Source organism: Acinonyx jubatus, chromosome D1 (assembly GCF_027475565.1).
Source record: "Acinonyx jubatus isolate Ajub_Pintada_27869175 chromosome D1, VMU_Ajub_asm_v1.0, whole genome shotgun sequence".
NCBI lineage: Eukaryota > Metazoa > Chordata > Mammalia > Carnivora > Felidae > Acinonyx > Acinonyx jubatus.
The window spans coordinates 111,308,122-111,327,452 of NC_069390.1; the positions used below are offsets into that span (position 1 = coordinate 111,308,122).

Consider the following 19,331-nt stretch of genomic DNA (forward strand, 5'->3'; position numbering starts at 1 on the left):
TGGTACAAATCATTACAAACCCAAGTTTTCGTGCTCTGTATTAACGTTAAGTTGCCACGTAAACGTTTCCTCTGCACGAAGACTCTAATGAAAGACGCATGGACGGGGGGGGGGGGGGGGGGTGCAAACCAGGCGAGGTACACAGTGCTTCCCACTGGGGGCGCCCCTTCCGCGACTTTCTGCTGATCCCCATCGAAATCCACTCACACACATTTCCTAACACCGTGCTCTGTGACGTGGGCTTCGGCAACGATAACTGACTTGCTACTTCTCCAGCAACGAGGCAGAGGTAATGAGGGTACTGATACCGGGCTGGAGGTATCGGGGTGGGTACAAAATCAGCGCGGTATCTGCGGGCTGCTCTTTACAAGCACTTCAACTCAATGTCAAAATTATGCTCTCAGTGCTTCTCTGACATAAAATAAACCCAAAACGAGAGGCATGTGTTTTCCAAAGCTACTATTTTTAACACCAACCTTTGCAGCATGCTGACTACATTTCTGTTTTATTTTTTGAAAAATAAAAGATGTAGATTGCAAGATTCGAAAGATGTAGATTGTTTTTCCTTTTTGAACAGATTGGGCTATATTTCATATTTGTTGGATGCTTGTATTAGTAAAGTTCTTAACAAAATAAGGGCCATAAATCTTTCAAAATCAACACACTACTCAATTGTTAAACATCCACCATCATGCTGTAAAACTCAAGTTACTTCTAGAAGCTTTTGATTGATTCTCCAATCTTGAAAAAATCATGGTGATTCAGGGTTTCATTTTCTTTGTTTTTCTGATAAATTATTTTCATTTGCTCTAGCTGAACCCTACAACAGCAGCTAATTCATCAACTTTGCCACACCACAAAACACCGCTAGTTGGTAGTCAGAAGAAGTGCTATTTTAACTCTGGTAACATTCGCTATCACTTATTTGTATTTTAAATTTGTCAAACAAGCCAGAAAACAAATAAGGATGCAAAGGGATGTCTAAGGGAAAAGAGATGCAAACTTTTTTACAAGATGCTAAAAACTATTTTAAGAATAAAATACTTGCCAGCTCAAAAGGCCATGCTTTCTGTCCTAGAAAAACAATATGTGAGGTTTGCTTTTCCTAATAACACTATGATAATATACTATAATCTTTAACAAACAGATTAATAAAAAGAGAGTTCAAATACATAATGATATATTTTTACCATGAGAATAGACCTATAACTTAGAATTGTGGACCATCTTTTGTTTTTACAAAATCTCACATATTTATTTATCTTTTTAAAAAGCACAGGTAATAAAATCTTCCCATTATTTACATTTTAAACCAATTAAAAACTACTTTAGGGATGGCTGGGTGGCTCAGTTGGTTGAGTGTCAGACTTTGCCTCAGGTGATGACCTCACGGTTTGTGAGTTCAAACCCCGCGTCAGGGTCTGTGCTGACAGCTCGGAGCCTGCAGCCTGCTTCGGATTCTGTGTCTTCCTCTCTCTCTGCCCCTCCCCTGGCTTGCACTCTGTCCCTCTGTCTCCCAAAAATAAATAAATATTTTTTAAAAAGTACTTTATTTGCTAACACTCCATTAAAATGGTGTCAAACAGGGTGGGATTCTCCACAAACAACACATTTACTTTGTTGTTCGTTTTGCCTTCTCTTGGCATAAAATGCTTCCCTGGCTTTCCTTTCCTTCCCTTGTCTTCTCTGTGGCTGACTTTGTCCAGTACTAATGTTACACTGACAGACTGCTTACATTTTGTAAGTCACCTCTGGTGTCATCCTTCTTGGAATGAGAGGGAATACAATATTTGAAAACAAACACTCTCAATTTACAGATGAGAAAATGGACTTTCAGAGAAACTGAACAGATTACATATTTGTTTCCAGGGATGCGTCAGACGAAACACCTGGAGAAATCCTGTAACACAGCACGTGTAAAACCACAATTACACAACAGAATCAACAAAAAACCTTTTAAGATTTATGACTGAAGTACCTGGAACATTAAGGGAAGTCTGTATTTTTACCATTAAGTATTTTATTTTAATCCAGTGTGGCTAGTGCAGCGTTCTCACAGTCTCATGCATACAATACCGTGATTCCACGCCCCTGAGTGAACCACGGTGGTGCAGCTCATCTAGACCTATGCATCCAGAAGGCAGCATCTGCCCTGTGACATCGGCCCCTCCGAAAGGGCCTGGAGCTTGCGTTGCTGATTTACTTGCTATTATGCGTGACTTTCAGATTGACAGAAAAGTTGCACAAATAGTACAGAGAACTCCCTTCAGAGACTTCACCGTGCCCCCCTACGTCGGCATCTTACAATCAGCGCACAATGATCAAAACCAGGAAACTAACAAAGGCACAGTACTACCAACTAAGCTGTTACAAGCCCTATTTCAACCTCACCAATTTTTCCACGAATGTCCTTTTTCTGTTTGAGGAGAATCTGGGATCGTATTGAGTTGTAATTTATCTGTAGTCCCACCCAAAACAATGAAAGTCAAGGAAAGGCTTTCATACCCTTGACACTTGTAAGCCATACTGGTCAATCACTCTGTAAAATGTCCCCTATGTGAGTCCAGTTCCTAAGGGTCAGAGTTCCAACGTTAAGACCTAGAAACCCAGATTGGAATGACTGGGACACACGGTTTGCTCCACCACGGCTTCGGGCTGACAGTGTGGGCTGCTGGAAACACCATCATCACGAACATTCCACACATCAACACCATCAAACTTCAGTGAATGAGACGCTGGAAGAAAATTACAGCAGCAAAGGCTTATGTTTAAAAAGACACAAAGTTTAAAACTGAGCCAAACTTAAATAACAAAGTTGAAAATGGAGATGGAAGTAAAAGGAGAAAAAAATATTTAATGAAAAGACAACTGATAGAAAAGAGAGCAGATAAAAAACCAAAAGTCACGGGCACCTGGATGTCTCAGTCAGTTACGTGTCTGACTCTTGATTTCGGCTCAGGTCATGATCTCATAGTTTTGAGTTCTAGCTCTGTATCGCGCTCTGCACTGACAGCAGGGAACCTGTTTGGGATTCCCCCTCTCTCTCTCCCTGCCCTTCCCCTGCTCATGCTCTCTCTCTTGAAAAAAAAAAAAGTCAGTTTACTGAAAGGACTAATAAAATCATGAGATTTCTGAGTATACTGGGTGATATAAGATAAAGATAAAATGAGTTAAAAGTTTATTTTAAAAATACAATTTAAAAAAAAAAATTAATGTTTATTTTTTGAGAGAGAGAGAGAGCGCGCAAGTGAGTGGGGGAGGGGCAGAGAGAGAGGAAGACACAGAATCTGAAACAGGCTCCAGGCTCTGAGCTGTCAGCCCAGAGCCTGATGTGGGACTTGAACTCACTGACCATGAGATCATGACCTGAGCCGAAGTTGGACGCTTAACTGACTGAGCCACCCGGGTGCCCCTTAAAATCCAATTTTAAAAAGAATATAATTACAGATACAGGAGTGACTAAAAGACATTAATGAGATTAGTTTGAATAGTTTTATGCCATAAAGAGTTACAAATTTGGCCAACAGAAATTCCTAGGAATATATAAACTAATAAAAGAGCCCCAAGAAATAACAGCAAAACTAAATCAGGGCATAGTTTAAAAAATTAAATGAAAAGTTAATAACCACCGTCTTAACCGCAGACACCAGCAGTTCACTTGAGGGATCTGACGTCACAGGAGCTCAGATCGCACACGAACCCCTCAGGGACTAGAAACGAGGCAGCGATCCTCAAGTCAAGTAACAGAGACTAGGAAAAACACTACCAGAAATAAAAGATGTTCAAGGATCAATTTTAATCCTGAACACAGACACAAATAAATATCAATCAACCTCTAAAAAAGACACACGACAATTCCGAACGGATGGTTTAATCACAGGAAATATAATTCACCACATAAACGGAGGAGAGGAAAAACTGGAATCCGCAATGGAAATCCTCTGCTCTGCCTGCTCCTGGAGGGTCTGCCCCACCACCTGTAAGCCAGCTCATCTGCCGACACGCTTTGCCTAACAGACCGCGGCAGAAGCGACACGTGACTTCCAAAGCCTTCACTTGAAGAAAACTAGCAGTTCCCGCTCTGGCCTTGGGGCCCCGAAACAGCACACCAGCCTCTGGGAGAGGAAACCAAATGTCCCCAGCCGGGAGCCAGGGTCATCTGCACACATGACTAGGCTGCCTCGGGCCTCCCAGCCCCGTCAGCCCCGCAGATGTGGGCAGCCTCGTGTGCAATGCCAAAGATGGACGCAGAGAAATTACGCAGCCTCCCCTCAGAATCCTAAAAAAAGTCACGCAATAAATATGACTGTTTCAAGTCACAAAGTTTTGGGATGGCTGGCTGTGCAGCGAAGACTAACGGAATCATCAAGAAAAGCAGAAAACTCCTTGAACCCATGTTGTGGGTTGAGTGTCTGCACTCCCAGCGAAATTCAGAGTTAAGTTCGCGTCCCCAGCATTTGGAGATGGGCCTCTGAGGAAGCAGTTAAGGCTAAATGAAGTCCCATGCGTGGGGTTCTGAGCTGACAGTGCCAGTCTCCGCAGAAGAAGGGACAGCAGAGAGCTCTCAATCGACCTCGGTCTGTCTGCAAACATGCAAAGAGGAAAAGCCATGCAAGGCCACAGTGAGAAGACTGCCATCTACAAGCACCAGAAACTGAACATACCGGCCCTTTCATCTCAGACTCCCAGCCTCCAGGACTGTGAAAAAATACATTTTGTAGTTTCAGCTGCCCTGTCTGTGGTAGATGGCCGCAGCTTGGGACAGCTCGACTGAACACTTTCAACCTGACGATGATGCCAACGTGATACATCCTACCTCGGTAGGAACCACGTATCGAATTCTGATCTTCTCCTGGGCTCTGGACAGGCGCCACAATGCTCTCTCACAAGGCTGGCGGCAGTGTGGTAAACAAGGGTATCACAAGAGTGAACAACGGACACACTCACAACCGTTGTGTTCTTCAGTGTCAGAACAGGACTCAGTGATTACACGGCACATTCAACACCTTATTATACAATAGGTTTCGCATTAGAAGACTGCCTGACGGTAGGCTCATGTAAGTGTTCTGAGCACGCTTAACAGAGGCGAGGGAAGCCATGATGTTACTAGATCAGGTGTATCAAACGCATCCCACTTACAATACTGTCAGCTCATGAGGGGTTGGCCAAGATGTTACATCACACCGTAAGCCAAGAAAGATCTGTGTTTTGTTAAAATAGCCCAAGCAGATTAATGCAGCCTTAAAAATGGTATCCACAAAACACAGCAAGTATTAAAATCTATAATCAAATGTTAGAAACCCTTTAAAATCAGAGCAAGACAGGAATGTTGGCTATCATGACTTTTATTCAATAATGCACACAGGGATCTAGCTACCCCAAGAAACAAGTAAAGGCAGTTAAATGTGGAGAGACTGGAAAAGAAAAAAAAGCTTGAATCATTTTCCCAGACAATACAATTTAGCAAAAAATGAAGTAACTTATAATGTTTTCACATATATTACATTCATGCTATATACACTATATATTTTTCTATTTGTAGTTGAAATAAATAGAAATTTATTACATAATAATACTTTTTAACTTCAGCTCAAGTATTATGTCTTTTATCAACAGTAACTGGGGAACCCTTAAAATGTTCCTCAGTCAGTACTCTCACCCCCGCCCCTAAGATCTTCACACTCCCGCGGGGTGCGTCCCCAGTGCAACAGGGTGTAACAAGCCTTGCTCAACTCCCACATGCCGCAGAAAGGAAGCAGTCACTCACACGTGAGAATGGGCTCTGGAAGAACATCGGAAGTTTATCTTTATGTTAATAAGAAGGAAAAAACCGTCCTCTACGTCTCTCACGTCTTTCAATAAAAATATTTATGCTGCTCACACACAAGACCAAACTGTGATTTGTGAGATGAGATTTCACTCAAGATCAAAAAGGAAATGTACATTCACTCCACCATGTTAAGAACTCATATCACCCATTTTTTCAAGGCAATATATTGAAAGCCTGAAATTAAAATTTCAGGAGATCTCCTAGCTTATACAATCTAATTAAGCAAATTAGATATGAACTTCCCTTTCAACGATGATGTTTCAATTTTACTGGGACTAGAAAAATATACCAGTTTTAAATACCAAGGTAGGAGGCTGAACACTCAATTATGAATAATACATAGTAATGTTTTAGATACAACTTCGGACAAACATATTATGTTATATATACACATCCAAACACACAAATAAAAAAAAATGTATTTGCAGCCTCTCAAATGAGTGGCAGCGTCACTTTAGTAAAGCCTCAAGCTGGACATAGGAACGTCCTTCAGGGAGCAAATGAATAAGCAAACTGTGGTACATCCATTCAGCAAGAAAATGGAACAGACTCCTGATACACACAACCAACATAATTATGCTGAACAACAAGCCAGACAGAGGGGCGTACTTAATTGTATAATACTTTTAAGTAAAACTCTAGAAAATGCACATGAATCTGCAAATGACAAAAGAGCAATCAGTAGTGGAAGGGGACAGGAGGAAGAGACTCCAGCGTTACAGAAAACTTCAGGAGTGATGGGAATATTCATTATCTTCATGTTGTGAGGTTCTAACAGATATATATATATACATGTATGTGTGTGTGTGCATACATATATATATATATATATATATATATGTGTGTATGTACGTACGTAAAGCCTTATCAAATCATACCCTCTAAATGTGTTGATACTAAATATCAACTAACTTCAATAAAGCTGTAAAAACTGAAAAAAGGTAATTATTAAAACAACGTTAGCAGGACGTATTTCAAGATGGCAGGGTAGGAAAATCCTGAACTCAACTTGTCTCACAGACACAACAAATCTATGGCTACATATGGAATCATGTCCTTGGAAAAAGTTCTGAAAACTTGATGAACGGTGCCTCCTCAAACACAGGTTACAAGAGCTGCCTCAAGATGGGTAGAAGAGGTAGACATCCCTTGCTAAAAACCCCACAATCAGGAGGGACCTCCCCAGAGAAGTATTTCCTCCCCATGAGGCACCCAAACCTTGGGCCCTACACCAAAGACACAGCCCTGCCAATGTTGGGCTTTGGAAAGCAATGAATAGTTAAGAAGGAGAAACAGAAACATCTGGAACAGAAGACAGCTCCTGAAGAAGACACCCACCCCAGACCAAGTGCAAAAGCAGCAGTCTGAACAGCACCTAGATCACTGGTGAAGGAGACCTACTTGCTAACCTTAAATTGACAGCTGGAAAGACAGGGACAAGTTGGGACTCTTACTGGGGACAAAGCACTGTGGGCATCATTTCTGCAATCTCATTCCACCTTGCTAATGCCGACACTAGCAGGTGCAATTCTGGCAATCATTCTCTATCCTTCTAGCACTGCCAAGTGTGGTCCCAGCCGACTGTGCTACAGCCGCATAACAGTGACAGGGTAAGTGTCTTGCCCCTGGTAACACAGCCACATATCTAACAGCCAGGCAAGCACCTCACCCCCTCTCAATGTGGCCCTATCACAGCCATCTGGGGGCACGTGATTCCCCTCTCATTCTCCCCCATAGCCGTGGCCGATGGACAGCTCGGTGGGGGTCCCGCCCACCTAACACTGCAGCCAGGATTCTACCACAGACTCCTCACCCCCGGAGTACGGGCCTTGGTGCCCATGGCACAATGTCCACCTGGGATCCACGAATGATCTACATATGACCACTCCTTCAAGGATGGGACTTGAAGCTGTTTCACCTAGTACAGAGAAATACACACAGGCAAAATGAGGACATAGAGGAATACATTCCAAATGAAAAAGACAGAATTCCATAAAAAGAACTTAATGAAACAAAGCCAAATATATACCTGATACAGAAGTCAAATGGTCATAAGGATGATAAAGAACTCAAAGAATGGATGAAGACATGAGACTTTCGACAAAGAGATAAAAAATCGGGGCGCCTGGGTGGCTCAGTCGGTTAAGCGTCTGACTTCAGCTCAGGTCACAATCTCGCGGTCCGTGAGTTCGAGCCCCGCGTCGGGCTCTGGGCTGATGGCTCAGAGCCTGGAGCCTGTTTCAGATTCTGTGTCTCCCTCTCTCTGCCCCTCCCCCGTTCATGCTCTCTCTCTGTCTCAAAAATAAATAAACGTTAAAAAAAATTAAAAAAAAAAAGAGATAAAAAATATAAGAATGCACCAAACACAAGTCACAGAGCTAAAGAATACAATAATTGCACTAGAAATACACTAGAGATGCTTAATGGCAGACTGGATAAAGCAAAAGAACACATCAGTGAACTGGAAGACAAAGCAACGGAATTCTCCCAGATAGAGCAACAAAGAGAAAAAGGAATTAAAAGAAGTGAATACATCTTAAATGTTGTGGAGGCCAACATCAAGCAGAATAATATCCACATTATAGGGATCTTAGAAGAAGAGAGTGATAAAGGGACAAAAAAAATTATCAGAAAAAATAAGGGGTGAAAACTTCCTAATCTGGGCAAGGGAATGGACAGAAAAGCCAGCAAAGTTCCAAATAAGATGAAACCAAAGAGATCTAGATCAAGACATATTATAATTAAAATGGTAAAAGTTAAGGATAAAGAGAGAGCCCTAAAGGAGCAAGGAAAAAAAAAAAAAAAACTTGTCACATACAAGGGAAACCCCATGAGGCTACCATCAATTTCTTCACATTAGCAGATGAGAGGGGCATGACACATTCAATGGTGCTAAAAGGAAAAAATCTTCCAACCAAGAATGCTCCACCTGGCAAGGTTATCATTAAGAATTGAATGAAAGAAAAAGAATTTTCTAGATAAGCAAAAGCTAAGAACTTCACTGCTAAACTGGATGTACAATAAATGTTAAAGAAATTTCTTTAAACTGAAAAGATGGCAGTAATTAGTAACAAAAAATATGAGAGTAATAATCTCAATGGAAAAATATATAGGTAGTGGATTAATCCACCCAACATTCAAACAAGATTTAATAACTATCCTTTTCAAACTCTTCCAAAACACTGAAGGGGAGTGAAAGTTTTTAAACACCCTTTGCAAGGCCAGTGTCAGCCTGGTAAGAAAAGCAGACAAGAACACTACAAAAAAATTACAGGTCATGGCCATATAGCTCAGTGGTAGAGCGATGGACTACAAAAAAATTACAGGCTAATATCACTAATAAACATAGATGCAAAAACCCTCAATAAAATGTTAACAAACAAAAAAAAGTTAACCAAACACAATAATACATTAAAAGGATGATAACTCATGATAAAGTGTGGTTTATTCCAGGAATGTAACGATGATTCAACGTCTGCAAATCCATGTGGTACATCACTTAACTAAAAGTTAAAAATCCTATTATCATCTCAATAGACGGAGAAAAAGCATTTAACAAAATTCAACATCTATATCTGGTTTAAAGAACTCTCAAGAGAGTGGGTAAAAAGGAAACATATGTCAATATAATAAAGCCCATATAGGACACTCCTACAGCTAACAACACACTCGTTGAAAAAAAGATCAAAGCTTTTCCCCTAAGAACAGCAACAAGACAAGGATGCCCCCTATTGCCACTTTTATTTAACACAGCATTGGAAGACCTAGCCACAGCAATTAGGCAAGGAAAAAAAAAGTATCTAAATTGTAAAGTAGTAAAAGTGTCACTATTTGAACATAACAATACTATACACAGGAAGCTAAAGAATTAATGGAAAAACTGTTAGATCTGGTACATGAATTCAATAAAGTTGCAGGATACAAAATCAACATCCATAAATCTGTTGTGTTTCTAATACACAAATTACGTAACATCAGAAAGAGACATTATAATTTGATCAAAAAGAATAAAGTACCTAGGAATAAATATAATCAAGGAGGTGAAAATACACCATACACTGACAATGGGACAGATGAAAGAAACAGAAGACACAAATAAATGGAAAGACCTTCCATGCTCATGGATGGGAAGAACAAATGTTAAAAGGTCCACACCACCCAAAGCAATCTAAGGAATCAATACAATCTCTATATAAATTCCAATGGCATTTTTCACATAACCAGAACAAACAGTCCTAAAACGTGTATGGAACCACAAATGACCCTGAACAGCCAAAGCAGTCTTGAAAAGAAGAATAACACTGTAGGCAACATGCTCCCTTGTGGGGAATAAGCTTAGAAATTCCCTGGGCTTGCACCAATGGGTTAACAAGGCATAAAGAATTACAAAGCCATGGGGTGCCCTCACCCAAGCCTGGGTAAACAAAATAAGATGCCCAGAATAAAGGAGGGACAGGCCAGGGACCCCAGAATAGAGAGGGAGGGGCAAAGGCCCCAGAATAGACAGGGGAGCAAAGGCACCCAATACAAAGGTATATGAGGTAAGCAAGATTAGGAATCAGGATGAAAATGCCCAATTTAGTACTAGAGCAGAAATCTGCTTTCACAGGAGGAAAGGACCAAGTTAGATAAACAGGTAAATAGGGCTATAGACGACTGTGCTACGGGTGAAGCAGCCCAGAGCAGAGATGGTTAACAAAAGAAAAGGCGGCCTGTCAACCCTGAGGTTATCCCCCCTATCTGTCTCATCCCCTGGGCCAGCTAAGATACACAGACACGGCACCTCCTGCCTGCCATTAATAACCATCTGCCCATCTGCCCATCTGCCAGGTGCCAGGATTTTACATTGACCAAAACCCTAAACACCGTGTATCTTCAAAACCCTCCTTTTCTCTCGCATCCCCAAGTTAATGTTCCCAGTTTCTTTGTCTCTTTGTAAGCCTTTGTTTGTAAGCCTTCGTTTGTAAGCCTTCTGATCTTAATAAATACGGGACAAGGGGCTCTTGTTTATTAGGGGCTCTTGTTTTTTCCTGGATATTAGCCGTCTCTCTCTTTTAATCCTGTGTCCTGCTCTCTTGCTGGACAAGAGAGTACTTGAGACTTAGAGTCTACGACACTCCCTGATTTCAAACTATACCACCAAGTTGTAGTGATCAAAACAGTTTGGTACTGGCAAAAGTAGACTTATAGATCCATGGAAGAGAATGGAGAGACAAGAAGAGACCCACATGTATGTGGTTAATTAATTTACAACAAAGGAGGCAAGAATACCAAACGGAGAAAGGACAGTCTCTTCAGTAAATGGTGTTGGAAAATTAGACATCAAAATGGAAAATAATGAAATGACTTCTCTTATCCTCCACCCAACAAGTAACTAAAAATGGATTACAGACTTGAATTTAAAACGTGAAACCATCAAAGTCCTACAAGAAAACATAGTTGGTAGGTTCCTCAACATTGGTCTTAGTGGTATTTTTTGAATCTGACAACCACAAAAGCAAAGAAAAGCAAAAATAAACAGACGGGACCACATCACTCTAAAAAGCTTTTTTGCACAGTGAAGGAACCCATCAACAAACTGAAAAGGAACATACTGAATGGGAAGATATCTGCAAACCATATTATCTGATAAGGGGTCAGTATCCAAAATTTAGAAAGAACTCATAAAACTCAACACCGAAAACCAATGTGATTTAAAATTGGGCAGATGACCTGAATAGACCTTTGCCAAAGATGAACTACAGATGGCCAATAGACACATGAAAAGATGTTCAACATCACTCATCAGCAGGGAAATGCAAATCAAAACCACAATGAGATAGCACCTCACACCTACAAGACTTGCTATTACCAAAAAAAAATACATTGGTGAGGATGTGGAAAGAAGGGAATCCTCGTGTACTACTGGGGGAATGTACACGGGGGTGACCACTTGGGAAAACAGTATGGAGCTTCCTCAAAAAATGAGAAATAGAAGTACCATACGATCCAGTAATGCCATGTCTGGGTATCTCCTCCAAGAAACTAAAAACAGTGATTTGAAAATGCACCTTTTCAAATGCACCTCTACATTCACTGTAGCATTATTTACAACAGCCAAGATACAGTAACAATGTAAGTGTCCACTGATAGATGGATGGCTAAATAAAGATATGGTGAATAAATGTGTGCCTACTTTATATACATATAAGTATATGTCGTGATATATATGGAACATAATACATACATATAATGCAATACAAAGCCATGAAGAATGAGAGCTTGCCATGGAGACAACATGGATGTACCTTGAGGGTACTGTGCTAAAAGAATGACAAATACTGTATGATTTCATATATATGTAGAATCTGAAAAAGAGAACAAAACCCAGACTCCTAGATGCAGAGAACAGAATGGTGGTTTCCAGAGAAGGTGAGGGTGGACAAAACTGGGTGACAGCGATGAAGAGGCACAAACCTCCAGTGACAGTTACGTGCTAGGGGCATAATATACAGCATGGGATCTAAAGTCAGTAACAGTGTATTCATTTTGTGTGGCAGCAGATGGTAGCTAGACTTATGGTGATCGGTTCGCAATTACACAAAAGTCAAATCATTACACTGTACAAATGAAACAGGATATTGTATGCAATTACAATTTTTAAAAAATGTTAAGAAGTTCAGAGAATAACCAGGAAAGTGGAAAAGTGGTGTTTAGGGTCAGTACAAACAAACATTTGTTAAAAAAATTCCCTTGGGTCCCGTAACACCTAGTCCATATTGAATTTCCCTGATGGCCTCAACATTTGTTTCAGATTGCTTGAATCAGTATCCACAAAAGGTCATGCAGTTTTATGTATTTAAGTCCCTTTAACATAGACCAGTTTCTCTGAGCTTCCTTTTTTTTTTTTTTTTTTTTTGAATGTCATTAACAGGTTGATAAAACCGAGTCAGTTGTCCTGCAGAATGTCTCACATTCTGGATCCAGTGTTTTTAGTTTGTTCCCTTAACCCCTGGTGTTTCCTGATAACCAAAAATTAGTTCTAAAGTCTCGATCAGATTCAAGTTCACTTTTTTAGAAGACATTTTTGGGAAGCGTACTTCATCCTGTGACACATCAGGAGGCACAGGGAGCATGCTCGACTGCTGTCGGCATGCAGGCCAGTCCCTGAGTTCAAGTAGCACCAAATAATCTCTCTCTTGTAAATTTCCCCATCAATCTTCCAAGTAGTGGTTTCAAACTGGGAATCGTGATTTTATGAATCAGTGATTTTATTAAGATTTATAAAAATGATTTTTCAAATTCTGCCATTCCTTCCCTATTATTGAGAATTATTCAATAAAGAAAAACATTCTTTCTCAACTTTTCTTCCATGATCGTGAAATACCATTCACAAAGCAAAGATAAAAGTTTGTTTCCTTTCTAAGAGCTATTTTTCAAATGAAGAGGCATTTTTACTTCTTACTAAACGATAACACATGTAAGCAAAACATGAAATTTATAATATTGGTGAACTTAGCGTTTCTTTATAAACTTTCAAAAATAACAAATATGACATCATTGTGCAAGTCACAAAACTAAAGAGACTGAGAATGTCTTTTGATCCTTTTGTTTTTGTCTTGAGTGGTCTCAGAACTTGAAAAGTAGCAGGTACTCTAACAAGGACCAGCCTACACTTAACAGTCAGAAGTCGATACGTGGTGCAGGAAAGTACACACCACCTCTCTTTGCTGATGGCGCTGTTGGCGAAGCTGTGACTTACAAACAAGCTCCTGAAATATGAGGAAATACATTCAACAGAGAAGAGCATCTGGGCTCCCTGATTCCAAAAAATAAATTTACCAGGAACTTGAGACTTCCCTAATAACTGATGAAAAAAGTTTTGAGTCAGGATAAGTGCAGCTGCCGAGTTCATAAAAGCCATTCAATCCAACATTGCTAAAATTATTATACTAGCGATTAATCCGCAATCTTAAGCAACAGAAAAACCATCATTAAGAATGAACATAATCTGTATTTCCCTGATGAGGAGTGATGCTGAGCATCTTTTCATGTGCCTGTTAGCCATCTGGATGTCTTCTTCAGAGAAGTGTCTATTCATGACTTCTGCCCATTTCTTCACTGGATTGTTTATTTTTCAGGTGTGGAGTTTGGTGAGTTCTTTATAGATTTTAGATACTAGCCCTTTATCCGATATGTCATTTGCAAATATCTTTTCCCATTCTGTCGGTTGCCTTTTAGTGTTGTTGACTCTTTCCTTTGAAGTGCAGAAACTTTTTATCTTCATGAGGTCCCAATAGTTCATTTTTTGCTTTTAATTCCCTTCCCTTTGGAGATGTGTCAAGTAAGAAATTGCTGTGACTGAGGTCAGAGAGGTTTTTTTCCTGGTTTCTCCTCTAGGGTTTTGATGGTTTCCTCACATTCAGGTCCTTCATCCATTTTGAGTTTATTCTGGTGAATGGTGTAAGAAAGTGGTCTAGTTTCATTCTTCTGCATGTTGCTGTCCTGTTCTCCCAGCACCATTTGATAAAGAGACTGTCTTTTTTCCATTGGATATTCTTTCCTGCTTTGTCAAAGATTAGTTCGCCATCCATTTGTGGGTCCAATTCTGGAGTCTCTATTCTATTCCATTGGTCTATGTGTCTGTTTTTGTGCCAATACCATGCTGTCTTGATGATGACAGCTTTGTAGAAGAGGCTAAAGTCTGGGCTTGTGATGCCTCCCGCTTTGGCCTTCTTCTTCAATATTACTTTGGCTATTCAGGGTCTTTTGTGGTTCTATACAAATTTTAGGATTGCTTGTTCTAGCTTTGAGGAGAATGCTGGTGCAATTTTGATTGGGATTGCATTGAATGTGTAGATAGCTTTGGGTAGTGTTGACATTTTAACAATTTATTCTTCCAACCCATGAGCACAGAATGTTTTTCCATTTCTTTGTATCTTCTTCAATTTCCTTCATAAGCTTTCTATAGTTTTCAGCATACAGATCTTTTACGTCTTTGGTTACGTTCATTCCTAGGTATTTTATGATTCTTGGTGCAATTGTGAATGGAATCAGTTTCTTTATTTGTCTTTCTGCTGCTCCATCATTAGTGTATAAGAATGCAACTGATTTCTGTACATTGATTTTGTATCCTGCGACTTTGCTGAATTCATGTATCAGTTCTAGCACACTTTTGGTGGAGTCTACCGAGTTTTCCATGTATAATATCATGTCATCTGCAAAAAGTGAAAGCTTGACTTCATCTTTGCCAGTTTTGAAGCCTTTGATTTCCTTTTGTTGTCTGAGTGCTGATGCTAGAACTTCCAACACTATGTTAAACAACAGCGGTGACAGTGGACATCCCTGTCGTGTTCCTGACCTCAGGGAAAAAGCTCTCAGTTTTTCCCCACTGAGAATGATATTAGCTGTGGGCTTTTCATAAACGGCTTTTATGATGTTTAAGTATGTTCCTTCTATCTCGACTTTCTCGAGGGTCGTGCTAATTAACAACTCAGGAGACTATAGATGCTGGAGAGGATGTGGAGAAACAGGAACCCTCTTGCACTGTTGGTGGGAATGCAAGCTTGTGCAGACGCTCTGGAAAACAGTGTGGAGGTTCCTCAAAAAATAAAAATAGATCTACCCTTTGGCCCAGAAATAGCACTGCTAGGAATTTACCCAAGGGATACAGGAGTGCTGATGCATAAGGGCACTTGTACCCCAATATTTATAGCAGCAGTTTCAACAATAGCCAAATTATGGAAAGAGCCTAAATGTTCATCAACTGATGAATGGGTAAAGAAATTGTGGTTTATATAGACAATGGAATGCTACTTGGCAATGAGAAAGAATGAAATATGGCCTTTTGTAGCATGTGGATGGAACTGGGGAGTGTTATGCTAAGTGAAATAAGTCATACAGAGAAAGACAAATACCATATGTTTTCACTCTTATGTGGATCCTGAGAAACTTAACAGAAGACCATGGGGGAGGGGAAGGAAAAAAAAAAAAGGTTAGAGATGGAGGGAGCCAAACCGCAAGAAACTCTTAAAAACTGAAAATAAACTGAGGGCTGATGGGGGGTGGGAGGGAAGGGAGGTGGGTGATGGGCACTGAGGAGGGCACCTGTTGGGATGAGCACTGGGTGTTGTATGGAAATCAATTTGACAATAAAATTTCATAATAAAAAAAAAGAGAATGAACACAAATCCTTTTAAGAACTTTGCTATGAAGCTGCTATTGAGTCTTAAAGAATCATAAAGTTCTGGAACTTCACGCCATGTTAGGGGGAAAAAAAACTGAATACGTAGCTCGCACTTAAAAATATACAGCTCTTGTAGGAAAATAAGTAAGCTACCTTAATTGAACTTCTTTTTCTAAACGAATTATAGCTAGTAAGGGATTTCATCAGTAAAAGCTGCCTCCCCAAACTTGCTGGCAGTTTCGAGCAGCAGCACAGGCATCCCTCCCACACCAGCTCTCTGGCAGGTCTTATCCCCCAAGGTCAGCGCCACACAGCAGGCCAGTTCCTAAGGTGGCTCAGTCACAAGGCTCATCATTGTGTGGCCCCCCGCTGCCCCTGCTGCCTCCTGGCCTCACATCCCACCATGTCGCTCCCTCCAAATGGGCTGCAGACACATCTGTCTCACTGCTGTCCCTGCACTTAAAAATCAGGGATGGCCCATAAATACACAGAAGGATATTCAATCTCAAAAATAAGAAATACAAGCTAAGACCACACCGAGATAGCAGTGTAACCCATCAGTTTAACAAATATGAAGGCATCCAAAAATACCACCTGGTGGGAATTAAAGGGTGTGGACACAAGACCTTCTGGGGACAGTGTACAGTAGCACAGACCTGAAACCATGCACACACGGCCCATTTGGGGATGCACATCGTGAGAAACTCCTGCACTCGACAGACCATGAGACGTACACACAGGTACACAGCAACATCGTGTGTAGCAGTGCGTCATTTACATAATTATACGTACATTATGTAATATACATGATGTTATGTATGATTACACTGCAGTAATAATGAATGAAACTACAGCTAAGCCAGTGACGTACACACCTTAGAAAAATAATGTAAAATGAGATATGCTAGTCCTAGAACACCACATGAAAGACACTGTTTTATAATTTAAAAATTAGCGGGGCACCTGGGTGGCTCAGTCGCTTAAGCATTCAACTTCGGCTCAGGTCATGATCTTATGGTTCATGAGTTCGAGCCCCGCGTCGGGCTCGGGCTCTGTGCTGACAGCTCAGAGCCTAGAGCTTGCTTCACATTCTGTGTCTCCCTCTCTCCACCCCCCGCTCCCCCTGCTGACCGCGCACGCGCGCTCTCTCTCTCTCTCTCAAAAATAATCCAATTTGTTTATTTTTGAGAGAGAGAGACAGAGACAGAGACAGAGACAGAGCATGAACGGGGGGAGGGTCAGAGAGAGAGGGAGACACAGAATCTAAAGCAGGCTCCAGGCTCCAAGCTGTCAGCAAGGAGCCTGACGCGGGGCTCCAACTCACAGACTGCGAGATCACGACCTGAGCTGAAGTCGGAAGCTCAACTGACTGAGCTACCCAGGCGCCCCTAAAAAAATTTTTTTTAATTATCTAAAGGAAGCAATATACTTGTAAGAACAAGTGTGTGTGTGTAAATGCATGCACGTAATACAAGTGTTTAAGAAGTACAAAGGTATTAAAGAAGTTTAAAACAAAAGTGAATGGTAGCTCCTTTAGCAGAAAGGGAGATGAACAGAAGAATCATGTAAGTTGATTTAAGCTATTGGTAATATCCTTGTTCTTGCTTGTTGGTTCATGAGTCTCATTACATCATCATACTTTTTAATATGAATTACATATATATATATACATATATATAAATGTTACATATGTAATCTTTTATATAGATCAAAGATAGTGTTTTGAAAAGATAGTAAAAATTTCAGAACTAAAGAAACATACACGGGTCCTGCAGAAACATGCATCTTAAGAGAAAAATGAAGCCCATTCAAAGGAGAAGTAATACCAAGGTTTGCGGGAAGTTGCTATTTAAAGTAAGTCTGAAAGGCCTTTGTGATGATGTCACCTAAAGGGAATAAAAGAGCAAGCCATGCAGATATCCAGGGATGAACGAATATGAGGATTTTGTGCGACTCAGAATAGCAACGTGAGAAATTCTCAGTTTCTCACAACTGTAGTACAGATGCTTTCAAAGTTGAGGGTGCCTACGAATTCATGCCAAAACAGATTCCAAAGCCCTACTCAACAGTCCAATTTTACACATCTTGGATGCTGCTTAGCAATCCACCTATTGAAGATAAACTTGCCAAATAATTCTCATGTAAGTGGCCAGCACCACCACCCTCAGACATTTTCCAGGCTTTAACTTAGAAAAACAATTATGTCAGTTTGAGGATTAATCCACATCCGCAATCGTGGGTGAACAGTTAAATATAAAAAGAGGGAAAGAAAAGAAAAAAGAAACGGTAAAGACATGGGTCTGTTGCTTTTACAGTGACAAGGAGACAAATCTGGGAAAAAGAAAGAGAAAACAACAGATTTGGATCTCTGAGATCTTACAGACCTATGGCCCGTTGCTGTGAAGGGAACAGTAATGTAAACAGGTGGAGTCACAGACCGGGGCTGGGTGTTACTGGAGCAGACAAGTGCGCGTGGTTACGGAACACAGCTCCCACAAGAACCAAGGAGATACCCTTGTTACTTCTCCGAGTACTTCATTCTGGCTTTGAGGTTTCACCAATATGCTTAAAGCCTCACGTTCCTTATCGATTTTACATACCTTAATATCCAATTTCTGGTGGGAATTTTTAATCCCCAAGCCTTAGAAATACTATGAGGTTCCTTCATCCATCACGTGGTCTTATTCACTTGTTTGCAGCTGTAATTTTTTATGCCGCTACTTTCTCAATTCTTTGCAAAGTGAAAGAACATTTGTAGCGAATACCTGATCTCCACCAGCCTCAGTGCCAGATGCTGTCCCACTGCACACACTACGTGGGCAGGAGTCACGATGGCCCCTCTTCTACACAGCCTCATCCTCTACGAGTTTAAGGTATCACCATGAGTTTAAGATACGCAGGTACCATGGTATTTAGATCAACAATGGACACAAATTCTACTTAGTCTTGTAATGAATATTCACTATAAAATCACGATGGCACTTTTGAATCACAATGAGGAAGTGGTACATCTTTCATGACGCAGTGAATTAGAGAATTATTTCTGTAAAAACTGTTGCTTGCGCTAAAGACTCTTAAGTCTAGCTATAAAGCAATTTCTAAGCTCTGAAGGATTCCTGAGAATACAGATGCCGGATAATACTCCACAGGCAGTTGATTTAAACTGCATTACATTTTAATGTCAAGATACTTGAGATTTTCTTAACTTTTCAAATATTTCATTAATTTATTCACTTATCTTCCAGACTTCCCATTCATAAAGTTTATTAAAACAACATGTTTGTGATTAAGATATGACCTGAGTTCCTAGGTCAACAGGTGACAAAATGCAAAAAA

General features: G+C 40.5%; 1 protein-coding gene across 7 annotated transcripts in view; it reads right to left on the reverse strand.

The window, feature by feature from the left end:
- Positions 1–19,331, reverse strand: part of DYNC2H1 (dynein cytoplasmic 2 heavy chain 1) — a 340,312-nt gene that overhangs the window by 105,899 nt on the left and 215,082 nt on the right. The window lies entirely within an intron of this gene.